The following is a 20,220-nucleotide window of genomic DNA, read 5'->3' on the forward strand; positions in this document are numbered from 1 at the left end:
TAAGGGGGTGGAGCTAAGGAATCCACCCCTTTCGGTTTTATTAAGGGTGTACTGACCTCATACTTCAGAACTGACCCATGTTTCACATTTTGTTTAACAGGTACACTTCAGCGAGATCAAGGTCACTTTATTGAAGATAGAATGGCTTCGAATTTGGGTAAATATGAAAGAAATAAACTTAAGATATGTTTAATTTTTATTGGTTTACTTTGTTTATGTAAGTTATATTTCTTCATCCACTTTTAATACTATTAGCCTCTTGACTTTCACACAAATGTATGTTTGCACAAAATATTAGTTGTTGAAGATGAAGATAAAAATAAAAACAGCTGTAAAATTAGTAATTTGATCATTTTTATAAAACTTTTGAAGCACAAATATTTAAAATTTAATGTGTAACCACATAAAGCGCAACTTTTAGGGAGAGACACTGATAGTTTCTTTTTTTAGGCACTTTTTAGAGAGAACAGATATTTGTACATTATTGAAGTGTTTACAGTGAAGTGATGTTCTGTAGATTAATGCTAAACAATGTAGAAAATTAGCAAACAATGTAGAAAATTAGCAAAGTAAAGGAAAAATATAGTACAGAATAACAGATGTAAAATAATAAAGACAATGATTGAACTTAATAGAGGAATGAAAAAAGTGTGGTGGAGACAGACTGGCATCTACTCATCACAGTGACAGAGAGACATAAACTGTATACTGTACTAAAGTGTTTTGATCACATATTGTGAAGACAATCTTTCTTCCTGTGTCCGTCCATTTCTTAATAAGGGTCTTGTCTACTAAGTCTGGACCTTGTCAAACAGGTTCTCAAGTTTTTAACCTGTCTTTATATAAGATAAACAAACAACAAACAAAACTTTATTTACATGAGGGTGTGTCTATACTGAGTCTGGACCTTTTTAAACAGGTTCTCAGTTTTTTTAGGTGTCTCTATATCAGAGGTGGAAAGAGTAATAAAATATTGTACTCAAGTAAAAGTAAAGTTACTTTAATAATATATTACTTAAGTAAAAGTAAAGTTACTTGTCTAAAAATCTACTCAAGTAAAAGTAAAAAGTAAGTCATTTTAACTTTACTCAGAGTAAAAGTTACTTTTTTACAGCAGGGAGAGGTGGAGGATTCTAGTACAAAAACGACAAGGGAATATAAATCTCAAACTAGTTGTTTTTTATTGTACGAACATCTTTACAATTAAAGTGCAATAGGTGGTCAGCAGCTAGTAAATACAATCACTAGGTTGTAATTGATGTATTGCTGGTAACATACATTAATTTATTAAACTATATATCTAGTTTAAATGAGCATATAATGAGATGAGTGCCATGGCTATATACTTTTGACACATTTATTGTCTTCTAGTTTCCCTGACCTGTACCTCATGTCAGACGTTTATTCTTCTCTCTCTCTCTCTCTCTCTCTCTCTCTCTTCTCTCTCTCTCTCTCTCTCTCTCTCTCTCTCTCTCTCTCTCTCTCTCTCTCTCTCTCTGCAATGTCTAATGACCTGCACATTTACGAGCACATTCTGAAGTTGTGTTTTGACTTGACGCGAAGCTGCTCGACCTCGGAAGATAATGCGCATGGTATTAAAAATGAGTCGTGCAAATGAGCGGTAAAAACCTGGTCAGCAATTTCGTACTCAAGACAGAGCATGAATCCTACCTTTCATAGGAATGAAACACTCGCTTCGCGTCAGTGGAGAGTGGTCGCTTAAATATGACCAGGGGTTTCTTTCATAAGATTTGAACTGAGGCGGGTCTGCATTAGCGCGCGCCTGTCTTGTCCGTCTCCATGGTTCTTTTTGCGCGTTCCCCCGCCCATCAATTATCCGTCGCGTGTCTTTATCACCTTGCTTTTGAAATTTTTTTTTACTCAGTAACGGATATGATTTAAAATTTAGCGAAGTACAATACTTTAAACAAAACATACTTAAGTAAAAGTACAGATTTTAAAAACTACTCAAAAAAGTAAAAGTACACAAAAAAACTACTCAATTACAGTAACGTGAGTAAATGTAATTCGTTACTTTCCACCTCTGCTCTATATACAGATAAACAAACAACAAACAAAACTTTATTTACATGAGGGTGTGTCTATACTGAGTCTGGACCTTGTCAAACAGGTTAAGATTTTTTTACCTGTCTCTATATATAGATAAACAAGCAACATATCGCAAAAAACAGCAAATTTTTGGTCACACCTATAAAGTGTCAATTTTAACATGCTATAATAAATATCTATATGGTATTTTGAGCTAGAACTTCACATACATACTCTGGGGAAACTAAAGATTTATTTTACATTTTTAAAAAGTCTTGTGAAATGTCCCCTTTTATGAAAAAATTATAATGCACAACGTAGCCTACTCTCAATATTAACCTCTGTGAACACAATCAACAAGTGTTTTTGCATGTCTGGTGCAAAACATAAAAAAGGAATGCATTCTGGCATGTAACTTACGGTTCTGTAAAGCTGGGCATACACTGTGCGATTTCAGCAAAATCGTGGTTAAATGCCAACTCACATTGTACGAGTAAAAAATATATAGATATGGCCATATTTAGGCGACCACTTTGACTACAAGTGCAAGAAAGGCATGGCTTTATTAGCAGTGCTGGGTGTTTGCCCAAGGAGACTGAACTTGCATCTTATAAAAACTCGACATCAAACCTACACAAGCATGTTCAGGTTAATGTAAGGGTTTATGTTCTGTTTGTTTTGTTATTAGGTCTTTTATTTTGATACCCTGTTCTGTTCTGGCTTTTATTTTGATATCATGTCATGCCATGCTTCACATTCCACTTTCTGTTTGTTTCCATAAAACTGGCCCTAACTCAGATCACAGGGCGAAGTATTGTTAGCCTGTCTACACACCAAGCATTCATCCTGTTATCCTGTTCTGTGTCTGTCTGTTTTTGACCCGTGCCTGTTATTCTGGATTTTGATTGTTTGCTGCCTGTCTAGACCTCTTGCCTGTTTATTTGACTACTCTTTTGAATTGCCCTATTTGGATGTGTTTGCATGCCCATTGTGGATTTTACTATTAAAAGCCTCGTTGCACATGGATTCATCTCTCTCTTGCTTTGTGTGAGCAACCCATGCAGTGCCGGTCTTTCCTATACGCAAAGTACGCAATTTGCATAGGGCCCCGCACCACTAGAGGGCCCCCTTGATCTCAGAATTATTTAAAACCATTATATCAAAGAAAAATTATTATTATGTTTAATGAAAACAAGACGCTATAATTTAAATAATTTGCAAACTTCCGAATTTGTGCGGGTTTTTAAAAATACTTAATGATTTCTTAAATCACTGATATGTACTCGGACAACATGCAGGCAGTTTCTCAATCCGAAGGCTGCAGCCTTCAGAGGTCACATTTGTAGGCTGCATATGCGTCATAAAAACGTATTTTAGAATATTAACAATTATAATGTTGACTATTATTCTTAGTTAATGGTTAATTGTTATATTATGCTTATGACTTGCAAATGAAATGCTTATTTAACTTAAATAAATCAGGCTTGATGACGTATGCAGCGCGCATATGCGACATGATCCGGAGGTTGCAGCCTTCAAATTTAGAAACGGCCGCGTGCATGACGCAGAAGAGTGATTTGGTAACGATGCGCATATTATATGCCCACCATTGATTTAAAACAAAGACAAAGCTATCCGTCTGGAGCAGAATAAAGGGAAAAAAACGTGAAGCAAGGGAACAAGATAAAGGATTTGCGCGAGCAGATTAAGTCAATGTAAAGACACGCGTCCTAGCATGGGGCGATTCAAATGACGCGAATTGGGTGACGCAATTGCCGCGAAAACACGTGCTTTTTCCTTTGAACTTCAAGAACGCGCTCTCGTGCAGGATAATTTGACGAGAGAGAGAGAGAGAGAGAGAGAGAGAGAGAGAGAGAGAGAGAGAGAGAGAGAGAGAGAGAGAGAGAGAGAGAGAGAGAGAGAGAGAGAGAGAGAGAGAGAGAGAGAGAGGGGTAAGAATGGTGCCCACGTCGAGAAAACTTAATAGAAGACTTGAAATTTGTAAAGGATTAAAGTATATGTCACTCGTTTAATTACAGTATGTTAACTGGATAACACTGGATATAACTCATTGTATAGATAATAAAATAATGTATTTTGATTACACAAATCAAACCTAACTATATGATTGTAGCTGCTGACCAGCATAGGGAATCTCTATGGCTAATTTATAAGACATGTTGCTGATACAGTACTGTGTGTTGTACCTTATCTTGTTAATTGAGTCTTTTTGGGCATCTTATGCCTAGAATTATTCAAGGAGATTGATTCTTTTAACTTCCTTTAAAGTTTGATCAGTTGTGCATAATGACATGTGCAACAAATGGATATAGGGTGTCAAACTCATAGATTTGCAATATTTAAAATCAGACACTATTTTTAAAATATTTGGGGTCAACCTCTGTGACAGCTTTAAAGGGACACTTCACCCATTTGCATTAAGCTTTGTATAGTTAGAACTCCAGTCATGTTTTTGAATGGTCATGCATCATTTCCTCAGTTGCCGCTGAGACTGGAGAAATACAGATTTCAGTGTTGCACCTCCTTCTTTCAATGATGTAAAAATCATCATTTTGCATCATTGAAAGAAGGAAGTGCAATGTCTTTGTTGAGGGAATGAGACTACAAACACCCCTTTTCTCTGTAAAATAGGCACCAAATTCTAAATGTATGTTACATTTCGACTACAAATATAACACTTTCAATAAAGATTAATGTTTCTACGGGTGAAATGCTCTTTTAAAGCTGAAACTTATCAAATCCTATCAGAGGTCCAGAATGTCATTGAAACACACCAGTGGCTTTGCTGTCATCAGTATTAAACATGTTACCCCTCGAAGTACCCCTCCCCACAGAGCCCCCCCCCCCACATAACAAATCCCAATTTAACCCCTGTGTATTAACAGTATGTATTTATATGTAATTTAATTTGATTCATTACATTCATTTAGATCAGGTTAATTTTTTAGTGCTTCTCACAACACATTTTAAATCAAAACAACTTATCAGCAAATACATGTTTCATGTTATAATCAGCAAGTTTATCAGTCAGGGTTTCAAAGTAATGTGCATATGGGAATATTATACAGCTATAAGATAATACACTATGTGGTTAGTTAACAACTAACTAACAGCAACATTGACTGGGTTTTACCCAGATAGCACAGGTACGTCTGTGAGATGTCTGGTAAAGATCTGGAGATCTGGAATACATCTGGTGTGTAAAAACATCTTATAAAGGAAAAGAGCTGGTTTACATACATTCTAAATCAAAAACGTCTTGCAGACATCTTCAATATGTCTATATGACATCTTTTAGGAGACGTCTCACAGACGTATTGCAGATGAGAAAACAATTTAAATAAGACATCTTGCAGATGTAAACGCAGACATCAAATAGACGTCTCCGAGATGTATGTGTGCTATGCTATAAGGGTCTGAATGCACTGACAGAGGGCCCCTCACAAAGCTTTGCTTAGGGCCCCCCAGCATCTAGGACCGGCACTGAACCCATGTTACAGAATACTCAGCCCTACCAGAATCCAGCGGAGGTTTGTAATTTCCAGCCGGCAGCATGAATCCAGCGTTTGCACTGTTTAAGCTACGCCAGGGCAACCGCCCGATTGAGGATTACGTTGAAGACTTCCTGAAACTGAGTAATAAGGTAGGATTTAATGATATGGCGCTCAAGGATGTGTTTTTTAACGACCTTAATGAGGATTTGAGCCTGTGTATTCCACGTAATGCCTTAACCTGGACTTTGGAAAGGTATATTGACTTTGCACTGCTTATGAGTGGATCTCTCTTCACTGTTGGTGTTGTGGATGAGAAACCAAAGACTTTTCACAGTACGCCAACCCATGTGATGCCTGTTTTGCCCAAGCCTGTTCAAGCCATGCCTGTCTCTAAGATGGCCCCACCATGCCTGTCTCTAAGATGGGCCCACCATGCCTGTCTCTAAAATGGCAGCCACCATGCCTGTCTCTAAAATGGCCGCCACTATACCTGTCTCTGCACCCAAGATGGCTGTCATATTACCTGCACCTGTTTTTAAGATCGCTACAGCCTTACCTGTACCTGTGACCCAAAGAGCCAACACCACCACCACACCTGCCTTGAAGACGGCTGTTGTTAACCCTGCACCTGTTATCAAGATGGCCTTCACACCTGCACTCAAACCACTTCACAAGATGGCTGTCACACCTGAGCCACTTTACAAAATGGCTGCCTCACCTACAAACCTTCTTCATGTCCAGACCCGCCTACTGATGTCAAGTCTGCTGGATAACCAAATGGTGTCAGTACGGATGTCTAGGATCCCACTTCAAGTTTCATCCTGTTTTGTGGTTTCTACGGCAACTGAGGTGTGTCCTATGAACTCTGTGCTTCCTGCATTTTCAATGGCCCTGTGGTGTGTGTGGTCTGCTTTCTGCTCTTCTATTTCCTGTGTTCCTCAAGCCCTGTGTCTGAATAATCTGATGCACCTTCTGTCATGGCTCGAATGTTCGAACCTGTGTCTCGTGCACCTGCTACCACAACTAGAAGGTCTGAACCTGAGCCTCCTGCAAATCCCGTCCAACCTGAATCGCCTGGCTTACCTACACCGCCTGAATCCCCTGGCTTACCTACACCGCCTGAATCCCCTGGCTTACCTGAATCCCCTGGGTTACCTGAATTGCCTGAATCCCCTGGCTTACCTACACCGCCTGAATCCCCTGGCTTACCTGAATCCCCTGGGTTACCTGAATTGCCTGAATCCCCTGGCTTACCTGAACCGCCTGAATGCCTTGGCTTACCTGAACTGTCTGGTTCACCCCTGAGTCGCCTGTTTCACTTGATTCACCTGAGTCGCCTGATTTGTCTGAGTCGTCTGGTTCACCTGCTTCACCTAAGTCTGATTCCCCGGAGTCGTCTGCTTCACCTGAGTCACCTGCACTTCATGTTTCGGTTGGAGGGTCTGAATCTGAGCCCCCTGAACTTATTGTCCCGACCATGTCTGCTGAACCCAAGTTTCCTGAGGTTTCGGTCTGCAGGTCTAAAGCGCCTCCAGCACCACCCTGGTAGTAACCGGACGCAGGAGAGAGGCAGAGGACACAGAGGAGGAGGCCGAGGTTTCCCCTGGTCCAAGCCTGCCTCACGACCCTGGCTCTACTAAATATTGATATGATTTTTATGTAAGGGTGCCCAAATTTATGCACCTGTCTAATTTTGTTTTGATTCATATTACTATTAAAAGCCTCGTTGCACATGGATTCATCTCTCTCTTGCTTTGTGTGAGCAACCCACGTTACAGTAAGTTAATGCTACTCAGGGTTTAAAGGCAATTTCTGAAAAAAATCTTTGGAAAAGGGACTCAGGCCGACTACCGAAACACACTTGTAGCCAATCAGCAGTAAGGGCGTGTCTACTAACCAATATAAGCAATATGCATTAAAACAAAATTAGACAGGTGCATAAATTTGGGCACCCTAACAGAAAAAATCTTATCAATATTTAGTAGAGCCTCCTTTACAGGCAATTTAATGGACAATTTTTCATGTGTGTGCAGGCTGGAGCACAGACTCAGAGAGGGGTGGCATATAAATACATGTAAACAGTGAACTATAGTAACTAGCACTACATTGGAGGCAATAATACTGTATATTATTAACAAAACATTATTATTTGTGAAAAGGAATTTAAAATAACTATCTTGATATGGGATATTAAATAAATAACTGGGCAGGAGAAGCACATGGCTTGTGGTAAATGCAATGTAAGCAAGCATTTTTTTCCATCTTACATGTATATAGTTGTAAACAAGAGAGCAACTTAATTGACAATAGAAAGTGGCTTTTGAACGAAGCAAGTTGTTGTTTTGATGAACACAACAAATGTATTTTGAGGAACGTTTGTAACCAAACTGTTCATGAGCCCCATTCACTTCCAATTTAGAAATGGTATAGAACCAACTTTTAAGTGACATCAGTGCCAAGAACATTTGTCAGTCAATAAGATTGGAATCACAAATGTTATATCAACAGCAAGGAACTATAAGAGCTGGATATCTCTGTTACAGTGACAGAGGACAAATAATAAAATAATCATCCAAAGTTCAATGACCTTGATCTCCATCTCCCCTCAATGCTCAGCACTCCAACATTGCTCAGCCTCTTATCACTTATTGTTGTACGCAAATTATTTTTTATAAGCTTTAGCCTTGAGAAACTGTGCTCACAATTAGCAACGCTAACAGCCAAGGCTACAGCTATTCGATATAACCGGAAAAGTTGATGAAACACTTCTTTGTTAGGTTCAAGAAAAGTGGTAAACTCCACATTGAGCTTTTCTTTGAACAACCTTCCTTGCCTGATGCAGCTCATGTTTGAGATCCTCAGGATCACATTCATACAGGCTTGCCAAACCAAAAACCATTTCATCTGACAAAAAGCTCTTACTCTTGGGGTTCCATGATTGTATACCTCTCATGATATCAGTTTGTTTGCTGAAACCCCTCTTCATCTATGCATTTAGGTGATCAAAAAAGGGTAGACTGATCAAATATGATGATGATCTGATGAAATCTCTAGGAGGAAGCCAGGAAATGCCAAAATTTCAATACATGCGCAGCTGTGATAACACGCAGCACCATGAAATGGCTGAAGGATATATCTATATTGCTGTTCTTCAAATCTTTTCAGGTATTTTCATGATAATAAAGAATATGTTTAATAATTATGTTTGATGAGTGTTGCTTTTTCAAATGCATGTTATAAACGACTCAAACTAACAGTGATATTAGATCGATAAGGACTTACTGATCAAAAGCCGTAGTACATGAAATAGCTGTAATAAGATCGGCTGTCCGATTCAGAAATGTGATCGGCCACGTATTATTAGTGGAGATCGGGACATCCCTAACCAAAACATGATTCCTCACTGTATCTGTAATGAGTCCTGTCTGTTTGCCCTGTGTTTCTGTCTGTTGTTTTGCCCTCCTGTTGATTACTTGCTCCGCCCCATTGTTCGTTGCCTTGGACACTCAGTGAACTAACTCATTCCCTTTTATTTGTCCTCATGGTTAATTATTTTCTCTGTTTAGTCATTGGTTCTTGTCTCTTAAATATACACTGGTTGTTAGGGCCCGAGCACTGAGGAGCAGGCCAGAATGTTTTTTGCTACTCTTTTTCTTCTTCTTCTTCGTCGTCTTCTTCTTCTTCTTTTTCTCCTCCTCCTCCTCCTCCGAAATGAATCACATTTTTGAGGCCCTAAACATGCTCGAAAATATTAATGAAACTTTGCAAACCCCAGAAGTGCCGAAAATGTCCGTGTGGTATAGGTGTCAGAAGTGGCCGTGTAGAAATGACTCGATAACGCCACCTGCAAAGTTTCAAGAGAACAGCCCTCCCGCTACAAAAAACGTACAGATACGAAACTTGGTGGGGTCATCTATCACCTTAAGACCTATAAAAAAGTCCCTTGAAACCAAGCTCTAAACCCCACAGGAAGTCGACCATTTTTAATTTTGCTGTGATTTCTGGGGAAATTTTGGTATTTCCTGGCTTCCTCCTAGAGATTTCATCAGATCATCATCATATTTGATCAGTCTCCTCTAAAGGCCTTTGCGATGTTCAATTGTGAAGATCTTGACTTTTTCATGGCAACATGGCAAAATACAGATATAGTCATAGCGCCACCTAGAGGCAAGAGGAAACACTGTGATTCTCTGCTCTAAAAGATTTAACAATATTAACATCATATTTGGTCAGTCTTATTAGAATATCCACCCTTCCATCATTGCTTGCAGCTTTAATTCACTTTTGTTTGCTTGTCGTTGTTAAATGTTACCTGAATGCTACTCCTGTTTTCTCTGTGTTTTGCCTTCCTTGCTTTCTTGTTTTGTGTCTATACAATAAATTGGATAAAACTGCATTTGGATCCTCACCTTGCCCCTGCCTCAACCATAACAGAACGGCTAGCCATCATGGATCCAGCAGCTATCCTTCTTTGTCTTCATGAGGTTTCCCTGAGTATCTGCAACCGGGTGACTTACGATGAAGCGGCTTTTAAGGTCATTTTCTGCCGTGGTCTAGTGTACCATCTAAGGTATTTGATGCCCTATGGCCAAGAAATGGGGGCATTTACTGACTTTGTAAACCTAGCGTTACTGTTGGGTGTGTCCTCTCTCACTTTGTGCACAGTAGAAATGGACGACGGTCCTAAATATTTTTTTTGGGGGGGGTAGGCATCACATGATGCGGAGCCAAACCAGCCTCGGACACCCAAATGTACTAGGTTAACTCAGTTTAGTCCTGTCCTTTGTATGCCTGGACCCGAGTTTGTTTGCAAGATTAGTTTGTACTATACTTTTTTTTACATCATTTTAATTTGATTGTTCAATCTGTGTATGCTCATGACCTAAAAATGAAAGAGAGAACGATAGGTGTGCATTAAGGGGATTGGTGAAAACTGCGCATAAGTGTTTGACTTCATGTGGAGTAATGGAAACCATTTAGTAAATGACGTTAAAGTTCCGCTAGAGCAGTCTAATGATCTTTTAAGTGGCAGTCTTGATTTAATCGATATTTGGAGGGTAAAAAGAACTTATCTAGGCAATTCACTTGGAGCAAAATATAATGCCCTCTGCTTTAACTGATCATAAAGTTATTAATCTTAAAAGTCATATTTGTCGACCGCATACTGAATGGCGTATGCGGTCAACAAATATGACTTCCGGAAGACGCACCGAAATCCTGGCCAGGACACGTCCGGGAAGAATGGCACGTATATATATATATATAGATAGATAGATAGATAGATAGATAGATAGATAGATAGATAGATAGATAGATATAAATATATATATATATATATATATATATATATATATATATAGATAGATAGATAGATAGATAGATAGATAGATATAAACATTACTAATATAACTTTAGACAAATATTATCCTTCTACATCTATCTATCTATCTATCTATCTATCTATCTATCTATCTATCTATCTATCTATCTATCTATCTGTAGAAGGATAATATTTGTCTAAAGTTATATTAGTAATGTTTATATGTTCATCTGGTCAAATGACGTTTTCCCTATATGTATATATTTATATGTATATATATATATATGTATATATATATATATATATATATATATATATATATATATATATATATATATATATATATATATATATATATATATATATATATATATATATATTTTTTTTTTTTTTTTATATTATTCTCATGCCCAATCTCCCAATAAAAAACAAGGCATCAATAACTTAAAAATAATACATCTCTGGGGAGGGATGGACAGACTTCTATGTGAACGCAAACACGTCCCGTAAATGTTCTGGGATTGCTCCCGAAGAGAAGACCTAGTAACATTCCCATAACATTCACGGAAAGCCCTTTGTGTGAACAAGACAAAGAAACTATGCCGTAAGAAGCGTGCCATATGAGGAGGCGTGTGTCATCACAACAATGAAGTTTCGGTTCAGTTTTTTAAAATGAGGGATTTACATATATATTAACATTCACAATGAGGAATGTCTGCAATACATTGTCGGTCTGTCTGTCTATGTTTGTCTGTCTATCTATCTCTTTATGTCTGTCTATCTATGTTGTTCTGTCTGTTTTTATAATAATTTAAGAGTTTTGTTTCAAAACGAGATAAATCCGTTTTTTTACATTTTTGTCAAAACATGTTTATTATTATGTTATCATGTTATTATTTTGTTTTATGGTGATACTTAGCTGTATTTTTTAAGTTTTGAAGGTTTAAATCAAAACAAGCCAACTGCAGTTTAATTGATATTAAATGGAATCCAAAACAAAAAAACGACATTTCTGAAAAATTTAAAAAACAGAGTTATCTCGTTTTGCAACCAAACTCTTCAATTGCTCCCCAATTTCCTATAATTTAGGTCATTTTGTCATAATGTTATGTGTGCCATACTGCTGCGTAGGAATGCTAGTTTGTTCTTTTTGTAAGTGGACCAGACAATATTTACTTTACTGTTGAAAGAAAGCACTCCTTTTAACTAACACAGGCTTTCTAATCACTGGAGGTTTGTCAGTTTGTAAATGCATTAACACCACTTTTATCTCTTTTGTGACCAGAGATAAAACAGATTTTTTTCATGGACTTTCAATATTATTTTTTAATTGATATTGATTGTTTAATATCCTTATAAATACCATACAAACTCATGCATGTCACCTTTGGGATTAAATAGTTTAATGTAATATTAGAAATTAAAAATCTTGTGGTTGGATGGTGTGTGGTGTGAAGAATGTGGAGTCTCTTCTGTGTCACTGCTGTTGCAATATGAAGTTAACCCCATAGCATTCCTAGCATGCAAAAAAATCCCTAAAAAGGACACTAATTGTACCTGCTGTGTTGATTGGGGTTAAGTTAAAGTAACATAAAAATATATGTTGATTTGACAAAAATGCTGGATTTTTTTATTACAGTGTATACAACTAAACATTTAATGCCGAGTTCAGACTGCGTGATTTTCAAACTAGTCGGGTCACCTGTGGTTTCACACTGCGTGATTATCTGGGGAAGCGTTCAGTCGCTGCTGTTTCAGACTGCATGATGGATTGGCGACAGGTGTTTTCATACTGCATGACTTTACCTTAAGAAGAATCGCCAATAACTTTGTCCCGGTCCTCAAACTACGTCTCACAACCAAACGCACGCGAGAAGTGACGTGAAGGAAACAACGCAAGGTCACGAGTGCAAGACCGGAGCTCTCACGTGAGACTGGGATTATTATTAAAAATAGTAGCTCGCAAGAAGCTTACAATACAAATTGCATGTGCGCTGATTTGCAGCAGAAAGAAGAAGAAATGAAGATTATGAAGGTGGAATGTTTTGAGAGACTCCTCCCCGAACTTCCAGCTGCCCTGTATGTTGCTCTGTCATTGGCTGTAGTTCATCGCCGATGTTATTGTCAGTCAAAACACAAATATCTCACGGGTGTCGGCGACTCGTCAGCGATTCTCTCAGAACGCGTCTTTTATCATTCACACTGTGTGATTGTCACTCGCGTACACAAGCATCGATTTGCCTGTGATTGCAGGCATTTGTCGGTGATTTCTCAAAACCTGTCGGCGAGTCAAAATCAGGGCTAAAATCATGCAGTCTGAACTCGGCATTAGTTGTATTCAATTTGCATTATAACAGATTCAATTTGTTGTCTTGTATTGTTATATTTTATTTCTTATGCAGCTTTGTCTTTGCAGATATAAGAGATGGTTCAGATGATGTAAGGATTGTCCTGCTGGGAAAAACTGGAGTTGGGAAGAGTGCAACAGGAAACACAATCTTAGGGAGAAAAGCTTTGAATGCAGATGTATCTCACATGTCCATTACTAAAGAGTGTCAGAGAGAAACAACTGAATTTAACAGCAGACGCATCACTGTAATTGATACACCAGGACTGTTTGATACTGAGTTGAGTCATGAAGAAATTCAGAGAGAAATGACAGAATGTATGTCAATGATACTGCCAGGACCTCATGTGTTTATTATTGTACTGAGTTTAGCTCAACGCTTCACAAAAGAGGAGGAAGAATCAGTGAAGATCATTCTAAAAACGTTTGGTGAAAACTCTTTAATGTACACAATGGTGCTTTTCACCCGAGGAGAGGAGCTTAAGAATAAAACTATTAAACAGTTTTTGGGAAAACTTGGATCTCCTTTAATGAATCTCATTGAACAGTGTGGAAACAGATATCATGTGTTCAATAATACTGAGACTGAAGATAACACACAAGTTTCTATTTTACTGGGGAAAATAGACGACATGGTGAAAGCAAACGGAGCAAGTTATTACTCATCTAAATTATTTAGAGAGATTGAGCAAGAAAAATTTAAGAAAGAAAAAAAGAGACTGATGGAGACAATTGAACAACTGAGCAGAGAGAAAGAAGAGGAGAGAGAGAGAATGAAGACAATGATGGAGGAAGAAAGACAGAAACATGAGGTTGAGAAGAAAAACATCGAAGAAGAATACAGACAAAAGATGAAAGAAATCGAGAAGATGGAAGATGAAAAAAGGAGTAGGGAGGTAGAAAAACAAAACTGGAGAGAGAAACAGGAGATGCTTGAAGAAAAAATCCAGAATGAGAAACATCTGAGAGAAGAACAAAGTAAGATTTATGAAGATAAAATTAAACTGATTGAACAACAGTTTCAAGATAAACTCATGAGAGTAAAATCAGAGGAGTATGAAGAAGAGAGAAGAAGAGACATAGAGAGCCTTAAAATCTGCTGCTCTCAAACAGACTCGGGTCATCTGGTAAGTCACAAATAAAATTCATCACATGAATCAGATTTATACTGTAGGTATACCTAGTTGAACCTAGTTCATTTTCTGATATATTCAGTCCTCAGTTTCTCTCCAATGATGAAACTTCAATATTAACAGCAAAATATAATTAATCAAATAAATTCTTTATAATCTTGTTTTTACAATTTTATGTTTATAGATCATAAATATTCATGTGTCTATTTACAGATAATTGAACCAAAGATCAGCAAACAGCTTGAAAATCTCTTCAGTAGATTAAATTTAACAAACAGCCATCAAGATAAACTGAGAACAGAAGATTTTCTTAAAATCACAAATTCTTCACTTCAGTCTCAAGAGCCACAGACAGAAAATGAACTTGTAAACTCATACCTAGAAAAACTGTTGAACTTGAACTACAGAGCAAGAGAAACTCACATAAAACATAGAGAAGATCAACAAAAACCTGCAAATTACGACCCTGAAGTTGACTTTGATATTCATGTGATGGATGTTCAGATGGCTGTGTTTCATTGTGCTGATAGTTTCCTAAAGCAGCTGATGGTCACTAAACTCTCACAGTGTCAGTTTGCTCTTCCTCTGCTTGTTCCTTATCCATTCACACAACAGATTGAGTTTCCTCTCTGGACATTCAGACAAATCCACAAGAGCTGGAAGATGAAAAATAATGACAAGATCATCAGTAAAGTCCAGCCTGTGTACAATGCAAAAACTCCAATGGTGTCGTTCTTCAGGTTTGGCTCTTTGTCTTCATCAAAGTCTCAGCTGATAAACAGTTTGATCAATGAGAAACCCAACACGTTCTTCCACAGAAACTGCTCAGGAAGCAGCAAAACCAGACTACTGATGGACGGAGTGGTGGAGATCGCCTGGTACTGTCCATCTGGAAAAAACACAGATAAATTTACTGACTGTGTTGCCTTCTGTAATCTTCATGGTAATGCAGAAGTCAACGAGAAACAATATGAGATTATAACCAATATGTCTTCAGTCAATGTCCTCTTCTTATCTGATTTTGGACAGAAGAATCAGTATAAGGGTTTGGTAAGGTCACTCTTCAGATCTCCTCAGCCTCTTATTTGTCTGCTCACAGAAAATGACTGTGATAAAACTGAACTGGCAGATGGAAAATTCATGATTGGTCTTTTAAACAAAAATCAATCAGATTTATCTAATGAGTTAAGAGAAATAATCAGATTGAGTTTGAAAGACAACAAACAGACTTTTAAACTGGAAGATGTGGCCAAACACACAGGAATTCAAGTAAATGAGAATAATGAAGAGTGTCAGAGAGGAAAAGAGGCGGCACTTCAGATGATGAGATTACTGCATGATGAAGATCCATCAACAGTTAAAGAAACAAATCTGCCCTGTCAGGGGAAACTGTGGCACGACTGGTGTAAAATAAACAAAGAGCTTCGTCATCTAGGAGGAGAAAATTTAGAGGAAGATAAGAGTACCAAACTGAATCTCATGAGAGAAATAAGAGTAAAACAAGTGGAACAAGAATCAACAAAGTTTATGATGATACTTTTTGAAGCACTGCGATCACTGAAAATCAACGAGAGAAAATATTTTCTGACATGGATGAAAAATCTGTTGGATGAGTTCACTTCTAAAAATCTTTGTAAACTTCAAAAGGAGTATGATGTGAAATGGAATGAAATTTCTGCTTTGAATAAAATTCAAGATAAACAAGACCAACTGCAGATTAAACAAACAGAGCTGGAGAAAATATCAGAAAAAATCAATAAAACTACACTGTAAAAAATTTCCCTGTAAAATAACAGTAAAGAGCTGGCAGCAGAGACGCCAGCAGTATACTGTTATTTTTACGGTATTTATACGTAAAATGACTTTACGGTAGTAGTCTGTAAACCATAAAAACTGTATTGTTCTGTATTTATATAATTAACAGTAAAGAGCTGGCAGCAGAGACGCCAGCAGTATACCGTTATTTTTACAGTATTCATATGTAAAATTAATTTACGGTAGTAGTCTGTAAACCAGAAATACAGAATACTTCTGTAGTCACACTGTTAAATAATTTCACAGTCTAATACAGTAAAAAATAAATGCATTTTTCTGTGATTTATTTAGAAACTAAAATAATATTGTTTAGGTTTAAAGTAACAACCTAAACAATATTATTGTAATTTCCAAATAATCACAGAAATATGCAGCATTTTTGAAATAACATAAATTTAGTCTCTAAAAATTCTTCATTGATATTTAAAATATCAGTCTCCCATGAACTTGCCCAATGAATTCCCAGGGCTAAAGACAACTGCTTAAGATATGCATTATTGTGAATATTATGCAAAATAAGCAACAAAAACTTTCAAATCAAACACCTTTATTTCAAAGAGAAATGTCAATGTCAACATGAATACAAAAAAGGAAAGAAAATAAATCCTGTTGGACAATGTTGAAAAAGCTTTCTAGTAGTAAACAGAAACAGTAGTTTCTTGCTTTAGACTATGGCAATAAACGTACGTTCTTAAATTGCTCGTCAGAGACTGCCCCTATGTGAAGGGCATAACCTATAGTTTACTTTTTGAAAACATACCTAAGGCCATTTTGAAACTATTATAGTACAGTAGAACATTTTGTCAGGATGTATCAATAATAAGCATAAAAAACATTTAGGATGAAACCGTATAGGCACATGTGCCACTGCAAGCTAGACTTGCAGGTTACCTCTTAAAATTGTCCTGTGAGGTAGGTTTGTGTTTTTACATCTTAGTTCTTGTGGATCCAGAAGAGACGATCATCACTTTAGTAGCCGCTGTTCCTCTCTGCAGCATTATTCCAGTGCTGCTACTGTCAAAGAACAAAAAACAATCATACTCATAAATAAACTAAACAATCACGGATGTAAAGTATAAACTCCAATCTAATGCTTATAAAGTTAAAAATACCAGTATAATTGTGGCAATGCCAGACTGTCAAAAAATGAGAGAAAGATTATATACTCACCGATCTATATGAAGTTCCAATAAAAAGTCAAGGAGATTCTTCAGTAGCATGGCCACGTGTGTATTTAACTGCAGAAGACGACTTCTGGACGATCACACCTTTCTTCTTAGAGACAATCTTGTCTGATGATTTTGGCATTTGTTCCTCTCTCTTGATTTATATCAATGAAGTGCCTAAATCAAAAGCAATTCATTGTTTTTTTGTCTTTCGTCATTGCACAAATTGAGTGGATTTAAAGGAATAGTCTACCCTTTTGCCATATTAAACTATGTTATTACCTCAACCTAGACAAATTAATACATACCTATCTTTTTTCAATGCGTGCACTGTACAACATGTTGTGAATGTGTTAGCATTTAGCCTAGCCCCATTCATTCCTATGGTACCAAACAGGGAAGCCACCAAACACTTCCGTGTTTTCCTTATTTAAAGACTGTTACATGAGGAGTTATACCAGTAAGTATGGTGCCACAAAATAAAACTTTTTTTTGGTACCATAGGAATGAATGGGGCTAGGCTAAATGCTAACACATTCATAACGTGCTGTACAGTGCACGCATTGAAAAAAGATAGGTATGTATTAATTCGTCTAGGTTGAGGTAATAACATAGTTTAATATGGCAAAAGGGTAGACTATTCCTTTAATGACATCAAATGGAATTATAATAAAGTCTATACCCTGTGTGTGTGTGTGTGTGTGTGTGTGTTGGTCTTTGTGATTTATGAGGACATTTCATATGAATACACGCCACATTATAAGGACATTTTGGATTACAAGGACATGGCCTGTGTCCTCATAATTCGGGCAATGTAGAAGTCCTCCAACAGCTAGGTGGAGCTGAAATCCAAATTTTCTCCACATGTCTTTATAATTCACATAAACCTGAATTTGTGTATGACGTGTGTATCGGAAGTGCGCCTCTGTAGGCCGGACTTGGTACTGCGCCTCCTCATTGATTATTAATACGTGTGTATGAAATCGCGGCTTCTGATTGGCTGACCGCCAGAAGTCTTCATAATGTCGGAATTTGTCAACCTCAAGCGATGTAAACACTGATCTACGACAACGACGGTATTGGAAAATATATAATCCAAGTATAAAATAATAGCCATATGTTACATTTACAAAGTTATATATAAAAAGCACTGCACACTGAACCCTTTTCTCCCATCTGACCGATGAATTTTCTCCGTGGATGTCAGACGACGACGATATCACTCATCGTTGTAAGGTAAGTTTAATGATAAGCATAAAGCTACTCTTTATGTTAAAATCTGTTTTAGTTTATAACGATTTAAGTTATTGTCGTTCAAGATCACATTATTCTATAGACAGTGGTTGAGAGGAGTTCCAGGCTATTTTATTCAAAAACATCGAAGTGATTAGTTTGTGTTTAATACTGACGATGCTGTGTAATTAGTTATATCAACAAAAAAAATATGTTAACTGATGATTTTTTCCGTGAGTAAGCTTTTTAGTGATTATAAATTTACCTAGATTGTCTGGTAGCTTGTTTACAGTAACGTATACCAAGTCACCCATACCAACTACAACTATCATTGTGATAAGCATATGTGAACTGTAATAAGGCTAATATATTTACTGTTGTGTGATGGGTTTTGTTCAGTGTGTTTTTATCTTATTTTGGTGACTTGGTTGTAAACAACTTCAAAAATATTCCAGTAAATAAGTTAAATAGTTTAAAAGAAGAAAATGTTGGTCCATTTAGTCAGTTTTTTCATTGAACCAAAGAGAAATAATGAGCATATGGTACAGTCTTCTTGCTACACTAATAATAGTAGTAAGGTTTTCTTCTGTGTAACATTACATGTCCTTTATATGTAAAATTTGGCTGTATTATTTGTGTCCCCTTCAAAAATTGCCCTCAAGAAATGTTATGTTTATGTTTATAACTGTATGATTACTTTAATGTTGTAATTTTACTTAGTTTGAGCCTATAGATCACTATGGGTTATTAATTATGTTCTTAAGGTATAAAACAATAAATCACAAAAAAAATGACTTGCTTTTCTGGACCTTTGTAGAAAATGGCAGGAATAAGGCCCAGGAGATGTAAAAAAAAACCAGAAGAGGAGGCAGTATATTATGCATCAATGTGTAAAGACAATGCTGGATTTGTAGCAAAATATATCAATTCATTCAAAGGTACAGTAAGTAACACAGACCTATGGTTAAGTCATGGATTTTCAACCATGCTCTAAATCTTTAGTTAAAACTTTTCTGTGACTAATCAGACTAATTCTTTGTTAGGTCGGGGAGTGTTCACCACTTCTCACTTTCATAGAGGAGATTTTCTCCTTGAATACCGAGGAGAGGTCATAAAAAAAGAGGAATATGAAAGAAGACTCAAATTATATGACAGTTCACTCGAAGTGTTTTTATTTGAATTCCGTTTTAATGGAAAACAATTATGGTATGTATATGGTTTTATTTAATGTACAATGTCTTATGAATATACTGTTATAAGTCAAACTGTATTACTGCAAGTAATAGCAACAGTTATAGAAAACTACTGACTTGCATTTATGTGGTGTGTAATTGAATCTGTTATTATAACTTAAGTTATAGTAGCATTATGTTTTTTGAATGTTTCAGGGTTGATGCTGCCAAAGAAGATGGATCTTTAGGACGTCTTGTGAATGATGATCACGTGAACCCCAACAGCAAATTGAAAATTATCACAGTGGACAAAAAGCCCCATTTGTGTTTATTTGCTAGAAAGGACATTAGTCCTGGGGAAGAAATCTGTTATAACTATGGGGATTCTGAATGGCCATGGAGACACCAGGTATAGATAACAGTTATTTCTTCAATGTTATTTTGCTCTAAACAATTATTCAAACATAAGC

General features: G+C 36.8%; 1 long non-coding RNA gene and 1 pseudogene across 1 annotated transcript; both read left to right on the top strand.

Annotated features, from left to right (window-relative positions):
- The first annotated feature begins 12,871 nt into the window (after nucleotides 1-12,871).
- Nucleotides 12,872-20,220, top strand: part of LOC135782906 (interferon-induced very large GTPase 1-like) — a 45,757-nt pseudogene continuing 38,408 nt past the window's right edge.
- Nucleotides 19,236-20,153, top strand: LOC135782595 (uncharacterized). Its single transcript, XR_010545445.2, has 3 exons — nucleotides 19,236-19,516; nucleotides 19,622-19,784; nucleotides 19,967-20,153. It is a non-coding gene; the product is annotated as an uncharacterized lncRNA (long non-coding RNA).

The sequence above is a fragment of the Paramisgurnus dabryanus genome, chromosome 15, assembly GCF_030506205.2.
Source record: "Paramisgurnus dabryanus chromosome 15, PD_genome_1.1, whole genome shotgun sequence".
In the NCBI taxonomy this organism is placed as follows: Eukaryota; Metazoa; Chordata; class Actinopteri; order Cypriniformes; family Cobitidae; genus Paramisgurnus; species Paramisgurnus dabryanus.